Consider the following 10,711-nt stretch of genomic DNA (forward strand, 5'->3'; position numbering starts at 1 on the left):
GCTCTGGACAAACTAACAAATGTTACAGCTAAGCAACTGTTCACCCAGAGTGCAGTGATCGCCACATGGCAAAGAGCAGAGTCCCAGTAAACTGACCATAATAGTCTGTAATCAAGAGAGAACCTTCTCCAGAAGTCCCCAGTAGAGCCATTAACCATCAGCCTCTTACTGCACTGATAACACATCTCCATCTGAATCAGAAGCTCAGTGTTTCACATTAATGCCACAAAAAACTTCAACTGCACACCGGGGGGCAATCCAGTCTTAAGGTCGTGTGTGTGTGTGTGTGTGTGTGTGTCGGGGGGGGGGGCACCCTTGGTTTCAAGCGCACTGCTTTAACCATTAGACCGTCCATACTTAAAACTGTCAAATTATTTATGGCCTTTAAAAATGGAGGGACTTCACTTCAAAACTGCATTAATTACAAAATGGGCAGGGTTCCCAATCATTAAATTATCCATAAGTCTGCAGTGGTGTTAGACATCTTAAGGTCTAATTTAGTGACAAACTGTTATGTGTCTGACTCTTTCCTAATGCACTCAAACACATCAGGTCATAATTCTACGGTTTGATTCCTTCAGAAATGGACGACAACGACATCGCCGCTCTGGTTGTTGACAACGGCTCTGGCATGTGTAAGGCCGGTTTTGCCGGAGACGACGCCCCTCGTGCAGTTTTCCCATCAATTGTCGGTCGCCCCAGACACCAGGTAGAGAACACAAATATGGAGGAGCCACCAGTAGGGGGCAGAGTTGTGTGTGTGTGAGAGAGAGAGATGTAATGTGTCTGTGTGCAGGGTGTGATGGTGGGAATGGGACAGAAGGACAGCTACGTGGGAGACGAAGCCCAGAGCAAGAGGGGCATCCTGACCCTGAAGTACCCCATCGAGCACGGCATCATCACCAACTGGGACGATATGGAGAAGGTGAGACTCTGATCTGTGATGAATCCAACCTGATCAGATGGAGAAACCATCTGGTTGAGCAGCACTGATGCATGTTTAGGACCTTCAGGTCAATCATCAGAACACACTAGAGCTAATTGTCACATAAAGAAAGTCTTTAGACATATAATGTTCATCAGATAAAAGTCTTCACCTGCTTCTGGAACCAGAATTCAGAATTTCCTTTCACATACTTATGAAAGCACACATTTATGCATCCTTCAGATTTGGCATCACACCTTCTACAATGAGCTCCGAGTCGCCCCTGAGGAGCATCCAGTGCTGCTGACCGAGGCGCCCCTCAACCCCAAAGCAAACAGGGAGAAGATGACCCAGGTGTGTCACATGGCTTATTGGTGCTGTTGGTTACTGAGCAATAAATCCAGATTCCTCTGCTCAGGTTTACTGTCAGTTCATGTTGTCACTGTGATGCTTCTTCTCTGGTCCAGATAATGTTCGAGACCTTCAACTCTCCTGCCATGTACGTGGCCATCCAGGCCGTCCTGTCTCTGTACGCTTCCGGTCGTACCACAGGTGAGAACTGAGCAGCACCACAAACCCTCTGACTGGTAAAATGAAATGTGCTCAGATTTTGCCGTTAACTGTAGAATTCTCCCATTTCATGATCTCCAGGATTTGGTGAGGGACCAGAAAATGAGCAGTACAGTGACTTTAGTGCTCCTTCCTGTTGGAATGAATAAAGCTAACTGCTTAGCACCGTCACATCAAACTAAATGTTAGAAAAGTGATTAATCCCTGAGCTGGCTTATTATTGGACTGATGCCACTTCGTCAGGTATCTCAGGAAGTAGAAATTTTAGCCTACAATGAGCAGAACACTGAAGTATTAAACTCACTAAAAATTATTTGGGGCTCCTCTTGCACAAAGAAGCAGATTAGTGTTGTGTGGAGGTGACCAGCCTGCTGAGGTGTTCGGGACACTCGGCCTGCTTGGACAGGGACGTCCATCTCATTTGTGCTGTTGGATCTCCTCTTCCTCTTGATGATACACTGCAATCAAAACCAGTTGCCAGTAGTTTGGGGGCTGTGGGCAGGCGTCTGGTCCTGGTGGAAAAGTAAATCGGCATCTCCATAACGTTTGTCAGCAGACAGCAGCATGAAGTGCTCTAAAGTCCCCTGCTAGATAACTGGGTTGGCTTTGGACTTGATCAGTCTGTGATGACTTGATGCATCACCGACTGGAGCCGTCACACTGGACTTTAAGCCACTTGGACTCTGTGCCTCTTCCTCCAGACTCTGAGACCTTGATTTCCAAGTAATACAAAATTTATTCCATCTGTAAAATTGACTTTAGACCACTGAGCAGTGGTCTAGTTCTTTTCTCCTTGGTTCAGCAGTGCCTTCTGTTACGGCACAAGATGTGCCTGGTGTTACTACATACAGTCCACTGCACCAGTGCCAATATGTGCCGTGAACATTAGTACATATTGTCACAACATGCTGCAGCAGTTGAGAGAGAAGTCGGAATTTAATATTTTATTAATTTGTGTATATAGATGGCTTTGTAGCTGTTTTTTCTATTTTCTGTGTTGTCATGGTGACCACGATGGAAATAAGTCTGCCTTTTTTTTTGTGCTATCCTTGTATGTATATTCTTTCATATCATGTCTTCTGCCCAATTAAAGAGAGAACAAGAGCAATCTAAGATTTCTGACATCTGCCATTCTGGATAATCTCCAAGATTTATTGGTGTCTTCCTGGACCTAATAATCTCTGGTGCAAATTTAGTAAAAATCTGTGCAGTAGTTTTGACATAATCGGACAAATAAATGCCACTTTTATTACATCCTTGGTGGACGTAATAAGTGTGCGTCACAGAAAAAAACAACTCATAGTTGAACATCACGTTTTACCTCTTACTCTGTGAAAGCTGCTGTAGAATTAAAACTTAACAGACCAACAATATCAAACATCTCAACAGCTGAATATTCAACGTGGTAAATCCTCAGTCCCGTCTCTGGTTCTGTAGGTATTGTGTTGGACTCCGGTGACGGTGTCAGCCACACGGTGCCCATCTACGAGGGTTACGCTCTGCCTCACACAATCCTGCGTCTGGACCTGGCCGGCAGAGACCTGACGGACTACATGATGAAGATCCTAACAGAGGGGCTACAGCTTCACCACCACTGGTACAAAACCTCCCAACTCAAGATAAGAGTGTCAAAGTCAAGTAAATGGTTTAACCTTTGACCTCTTGTCCTCCAGCTGAACGTGAGATTGTCCGTGACATCAAGGAGAAGCTCTCCTACGTGGCTCTGGACTTTGAGCAGGAAATGCAAACGGCAGCTTCGTCTTCATCGCTTGAGAAGAGCTACGAGCTTCCTGATGGTCAGGTCATCACAGTCGGCAATGAGAGGTTCCGCTGCCCCGAGACTCTCTTCCAGCCGTCATTCATCGGTAACGTTCACTGAGTACCTGTAGTGCCATTAAGGCGGGGGTGGTAGCCACGTGGTTGGTGCAATTGGTTTCAGTGTGAAAGAGTCCCAGTTCAAACCCTACACCTGCCACATTCTCCATGTAATATGGAGTTGCGTCAAAGGATATCCAGTGTAAAACGTGTGCCAAATCGACATGCAGACCCACCTTGGATCTGCTGTGGTGACCCAGAGTGAAAATAAGGGAGCAGCTGAAGGGACTTGATCTGTAGATCAATAAGTACAAAGTGTTTCCCTGGCTTCTAAAAGTGTGTTGAAAATAGGTTGCCAAGATACAGTAGTGTTCAGAATAATAGTAGTGCCATGTGACTAAAAGATTAATCCAGGTTTTGAGTATATTTCTTATTGTTACATGGGAAACAAGGTACCAGTAGATTCAGTAGATTCTCACAAATCCAACAAGACCAAGCATTCATGATATGCACGCTCTTAAGGCTATGAAATTGGGCTATTAGTAAAAAAAAAAAAAAAGTAGAAAAGGGGGTGTTCACAATAATAGTAGCATCTGCTGTTGATGCTACAAACTCAAAACTATTATGTTCAAACTGCTTTTTTTTTTTTAGCAATCCTGTGAATCACTAATCTAGTATTTAGTTGTATAACCAGTTTTTCATGATTTCTTCACATCTGCGAGGGATTCATTTTGTTGGTTTGGAACCAAGATTTTGCTGGTTTACTAGTGTGCTTGGGGTCATTGTCTTGTTGAAACACCTATTTCAAGGGCATGTCCTCTTCAGCATAAGGCAACATGACCTCTTCACGTATTTTGACATATCCAAACTGATCCATGATACCTGGTATGTGATATATAGGCCCAACACCATAGTAGGAGAAACATGCCCATATCATGATGCTTGCACCACCATGCTTCACTGTCTTCACTGAACTGTGGCTTGAATTCAGAGTTTGGGGGTCGTCTCACAAACTGTCTGCGGCCCTTGGACCCAAAAAGAACAATTTTACTCATCAGTCCACAAAATATTCCTCCATTTTTCTTTAGGCCAGTTGATGTGTTCTTTGGCAAATTGTAACCTCTTCTGCACGTCTTATTTAACAGAGGGACAGGCGTCTTCTAACTGTCACAGCACTTACAGGTAACTCCAGACTGTCTTTGATCATCCTGGAGCTGATCAATGGGTGAGCCTTTGCCATTCTGGTTATTCTTCTATCCATTTTGATGGTTTTCCATTTTCTTCCACACGTCTTTTTTTTTTTGTCCATTTTAAAGCATTTGAGATCACTGTAGATGAACAGCCTATAATTTTTTGCACCTGTGTATAAGTTTTCCCCTCTCCAGTCAACTTTTTAATCAAACTACGCTGTTCTTCTGAACAATGTCTTGAATGTCCCATTTTCCTCAGGCTTTCAAAGAGAAAAGCATGTTCAACAGGTGCTGGCTTCATCCTTAAATAGGGGACACCTGATTCACACCTGTTTGTTCCACAAATTTGACGAACTCACTGACTGAATGACACACTACTATTATTGTGAACTTTTACTAATAGCCCAATTTCATAGCCTTAAGAGTGTGCATATCATGAATGCTTGGTCTTGTTGGATTTGTGAGAATCTGAATCTACTGGTACCTTGTTTCCCATGTAACAATAAGAAATATACTCAAAACCTGGATTAATCTTTTTAGTCACATAGCACTATTATTCTGAACACTACTGTATAAACTGGTCATCTAGAATGTTGACATGCTGTGTGTAGATGTTTGAGCAGTGGTGTAGTGACCTTCATTTCCCTCAGGGATGGAATCCGTTGGAATCCACGAGACGACCTACAACAGCATCATGAAGTGTGATGTGGACATCCGTAAGGACCTTTATGCCAACACAGTGCTGTCTGGTGGCACCACCATGTTCCCCGGAATCGCCGACCGCATGCAGAAGGAGGTCATGGCCCTTGCCCCACCCACCATGAAAATCAAGGTACTCCACTTCCTGTCAAATTACCTGGATTTTTATTTGCCGTTAGAGCATAACAGCACTTTAAAGACTCTGCTTTTACTAAATCATTGTACTCATTTCCAACCTGAATGATGCAACTGTACTGGTGGCTGAAAAATCTAAGGTTTGGTATTCAGTCAGAAACTGTGAGGAGCAAGTAATTCAATTTGCAAAGTGTAAAATCTGACCCCCTCAAAAATTTAACATTAGAGCAGCAGATAACCAAAACAATCATTCAGTTTGTGGTAAAAGCATCAAATTTGCCACACGTGTTCTAAATGAACTGTTTATTTTCAGATATGGAGCTGACCTCTAATGAACTACAGGGGACAAAATTTGAAAAGGCTCCAATCATGTTGAAAGCTATACCACATTTGTCTGATCATAAAGATTCCAAGGTATACAACCCCTGGCAAAAATTATGGAATCACCGGCCTCGGAGGATGTTCATTCAGTTTAATTTTGTAGAAAAAAAGCAGATCACAGACATGACACAAAACTAAAGTCATTTCAAATGGCAACTTTCTGGCTTTAAGAAACACTATAAGAAATCAGGAAAAAAAATTGTGGCAGTCAGTAACGGTTACTTTTATAGACCAAGCAGAGGGAAAAAATATGGAATCACTTAATTCTGAGGAATAAATTATGGAATCATGAAAAACAAAAGAACGCTCCAACGCATCACTAGTATTTTGTTGCACCACCTCTGGCTTTTATAACAGTTTGCAGTCTCTGAGGCATGGACTTAATGAGTGACAAACAGTACTCTTCATCAATCTGGCTCCAACTTTCTCTGATTGCTGTTGCCAGATCAGCTTTGCAGGTTGGAGCCTTGTCATGGACCATTTTCTTCAACTTCCACGAAAGATTTTCAATTGGATTAAGATCCGGACTATTTGCAGGCCATGACATTGACCTTATGTGTCTTTTTGCAAGGAATGTTTTCACAATTTTTGCTCTATGGCAAGATGCATAATCATCTTGAAAAATGATATCATCCCCAAACATCCTTTCAATTGATGGGATAAGAAAAGTGTCCAAAATATCAACGTAAACTTGTGCATTTATTGATGATGTAATGACAGCCATCTCCCCAGTGCCTTTACCTGACATGCAGCCCCATATCATCAATGACTGTGGAAATTTACATGTTCTCTTCAGGCAGTCATCTTTATAAATCTCATTGGAACGGCACCAAACAAAAGTTCCAGCATCACCACCTTGCCCAATGCAGATTCGAGATTCATCACTGAATATGACTTTCATCCACAGTCCACGAGTGCTTTTCCTTAGCCCATTGTAACCTTGTTTTTTTTCTGTTTAGGTGTTAATGATGGCTTTCGTTTAGCTTTTCTGTATGTAAATCCCATTTCCTTTAAGCGGTTTCTTACAGTTCGGTCACAGACGTTGACTCCAGTTTCCTCCCATTCGTTCCTCATTTGTTTAGTTGTGCATTTTCGATTTTTGAGACATACTGCTTTAAGTTTTCTGTCTTGACGCTTTGATGTCTTCCTTGGTCTACCAGTATGTTTGCCTTTAACAACCTTCCCATGTTGTTTGTATTTGGTCCAGAGTTTAGACACAGCTGACTGTGAACAACCAACATCTTTTGCAACATTGTGTGATGATTTACCCTTTTAAGAGTTTGATAATCCTCTCCTTTGTTTCAATTGACATCTCTCATGTTGGAGCCATGATTCATGTCAGTCCACTTGGTGCAACAGCTCTCCAAGGTGTGATCACTCCTTTTTTTAGATGCAGACTAACGAGAAGATCTGATTTGATGCAGGTGTTAGTTTTGGCGATGAAAATTTACAGGGCGATTCCATAATTTATTCCTCAGAATTGAGTGAGTCCATATTTTTTTCCCCTCTGCTTGGTCTAAAAAAGTAACCATTACTGACTACCACAATTTTTTTTTTTCTTGATTTCTTATACAACCCCTGGCAAAAATTATGGAATCACCGGCCTCGGAGGATGTTCATTCAGTTGTTTAATTTTGTAGAGAAAAAAAGCAGATCACACACATGACACAAAACTAAAGTCATTTCAAATGGCAACTTTCTGGCTTTAAGAAACACTATAAGAAATCAAGAAAAAAAAGATTGTGGCAGTCAGTAACTGTTACTTTTTTAGACCAAGCAGAGGAAAAAAAATATGGAATCACTCAATTCTGAGGAAAAAATTATGGAATCACCCTGTAAATTTTCATTCCCAAAACTAACACCTGCATCATATCAGATCTGCTCATTAGTCTGCATCTAAAAAGGAGTGATCACACCTTGGAGAGCTGTCATGAATCATGACTCCAACACAAGAGATGTCAGTTGAAACAAAGGAGAGGATTATCAAACTCTTAAAGAGAGTAAATCATCATGCAATGTTGCAAAAGATGTTGGTTGTTCACAGTCAGCTGTGTCTAAACTCTGGACCAAATACAAACAACATGGGAAGGTTGTTAAAGGCAAACATACTGGTAGACCAAGGAAGACATCAAAGCGTCAAGACAGAAAACTTAAAGCAGTATGTCTCAAAAATCGAAAATGCACAACTAAACAAATGAGGAACGAATGGGAGGAAACTGGAGTCAACGTCTGTGACCGAACTGTAAGAAACCGCTTAAAGGAAATGGGATTTACATACAGAAAAGCTAAACGAAAGTCATCATTAACACCTAAACAGAAAAAAAACAAGGTTACAATGGGCTAAGGAAAAGCAATCGTGGACTGTGGATGACTGGATGAAACTCATATTCAGTGATGAATCTCGAATCTGCATTGGGCAAGGTGATGATGCTGGAACTTTTGTTTGGTGCCGTTCCAATGAGATTTATAAAGATGACTGCCTGAAGAGAACATGTAAATTTCCACAGTCATTGATGATATGGGGCTGCATGTCAGGTAAAGGCACTGGGGAGATGGCTGTCATTACATCATCAATAAATGCACAAGTTTATGTTGATATTTTGGACAATTGAAAGGATGTTTGGGGATGATGAAATCATTTTTCAAGATGATAATGCATCTTGCCATAGAGCAAAAACTGAAAACATTCCTTGCAAAAAGACACATAGGGTCAATGTCAACGAGCAGATCTGATTTGATGCAGGTTTTAGTTTGGGGGATGGAAATTTACAGGGTGATTCCATAATGTATTCCTCAGAATTGAGTGATTCCATATTTTTTTTTCCTCTGCTTGGTCTAAAAAAGTAACTGTTACTGACTGTCACAATCTTTTTTCTTGATTTCTTATAGTGTTTCTTAAAGCCAGAAAGTTGCCATTTGAAATGACTTTAGTTGTGTCGTGTCTGTGATCTGCTTTTTTTCCACAAAATTAAACAATTGAATGAACATTCTCCGAGGCCGGTGATTCCATAATTTTTGCCAGGGGTTGTAATGTTTCTTAAAGCCAGAGAGTTGCCATTTGAAATTACTTTAGTTTTGTATCATGTCTGATCTGCTTTTTTTTTTCTCTCTCTCTCTACAAAATTAAACAACTGAATGAACATCCTCCAAGGCCGGTGATTCCATAATTTTTGCCAGAGGTTGTAGTTTGGACTATCTCACTGAATGTTATGGGGTAAAAATGGTGCCAAAGGTCTGTTTCAGTTTGTACAGGGGTGAAAAGTTAAAGTTCCTTCAATTTTGGTAAAAAGTGATGCAAATTATTGGTTGAGCAAATGGTATTAATAAATGGAATAGTTTTAACCATGTTGAATGTTTGGCCTCCAAAGTAAAGGTCAAAGGTCGTCGTCCATTGGCTTCTATGACATGAAATGTTACCCTGTAACATAACTAAGGATAACAGATGGTGCAAACTATTCCTTTTTAAAATGCTATTCACTCAATTTTCATCACTTTTTACCAAAATTGAAGCAACTTTAACTTTTGACCCCTGTACAAACTGAGACTGACCTTTGGCACTTTTAACTCCATGGAATTCAGTCATAGTCCAAACTATACCTTTTTGGAATCGTTATGAACAGACAAATGTGGTATAGTTTTCAACATGATTGGAGCATTTTTAAATTTTGACCCCTGTAGCTCATTAGAGGTCAGCTCCAGGATGTCTCCCTATCTGAAAATAAACCGTTAATTTAGAATGTGTGCGAAAATTTCATGCTTTTATCACAAACTGAACGATTGTCATGGAAATTTGACCTAAACTGCACCACTACATGACTTGTACTGACCAACCTAACTGCCGGTGCCACTTGAATCACACACATTGTTTGGCTGCAGCAATCAATGTTTCAAATCCATCCATTTTCTTCCGCTTTATCCAGAATCGGGTCGCGGGGGCAGCAGCTCAAGCAAAGCTGCCCAGACCTCCCGATCCCCACACACCTCCCCCAGAGGAGCTGGGGGAACCCCGAGGCATTCCCAAGCCAGCCGAGAGACGTAGTCCCTCCAGTGTGTCCTGGGTCTTCCCCAGGGCCTCCTCCCGATGGGACGTGCCCAGAACACACGTCCAGGGGGCACCCAGAAAAGATGCCCAAGCCACATCAGCTGGCTCCCTTTGACGTGGAGGAGCAGCGGCTCGACTCCAACCTCCTCCTGAGTGACCGAGCTCCTCACCTTATCTCTAAAGGAGCGCCCAGCCACCCTGCGGAGGAAACTCATCTCGGCCGCTTGTACTCGCGATCTTGTTCTTTGGGTCATGAGCCAAATCTCATGACCATAGGTGAGGATCGTAATGTAAATCGAGAGCTTTGCCCCCCTGCTCAGCTCTCTCTTCACCACAATGGTCTGATACCATCGTGATTCAAATCTATTTTCTATATTTAGTTGGGTCCACTTAAAATGGTGAAAAACATCGCTCTGTGGTGTTGGAACCAAAGCAGACTCTTTAAATGTCCAAGTCTGAAGATCCAGTTTACTGCCACTAAAACATATTTCAAACATTAAGGTGACACAAGGATGTAACTAACTTTACACTTGTCTCCAGATCATCGCGCCCCCTGAGAGGAAGTACTCTGTCTGGATTGGCGGCTCTATTTTGGCGTTTGTCCACGTTCCAGCAGATGTGGATCAGCAAGCAGGAGTACGACGAGTCCGGTCCGGCGATTGTCCATCGCAAGTGCTTCTAGAAGGACTATCCTGCTCCTCACCAGTAGTGGGAGCCTCAGGCTCCTCAAAGATCTGATTTAGCTTGTTCCTAAATGGACTGAATATGGGGGGAAAAAGGAAAATCCAACTGTCTACACCTCAGCAGCGTCTGCTAATCGGGACATTTCATGCACTTTATCACTTAAATCTGCACTGGACTAGATTCTGTCTGTCAAAAATAAATTTGCTCTGAACTAAAGTGCAAAATTTTTTACCTGCTGTCAAAATGTAGCATTTTGAGGTGTAACCTGTT

At 42.0% G+C, this 10,711-nt stretch overlaps 1 pseudogene; it reads left to right on the plus strand.

Moving 5' to 3' along the window:
* The first annotated feature begins 568 nt into the window (after positions 1–568).
* Positions 569–10,439, plus strand: LOC117511319 (annotated as a pseudogene).
* Positions 10,440–10,711: the final 272 nt, after the last annotated feature.

The sequence above is a fragment of the Thalassophryne amazonica genome, chromosome 5 (assembly GCF_902500255.1).
Source record: "Thalassophryne amazonica chromosome 5, fThaAma1.1, whole genome shotgun sequence".
Taxonomy (NCBI): Eukaryota; Metazoa; Chordata; class Actinopteri; order Batrachoidiformes; family Batrachoididae; genus Thalassophryne; species Thalassophryne amazonica.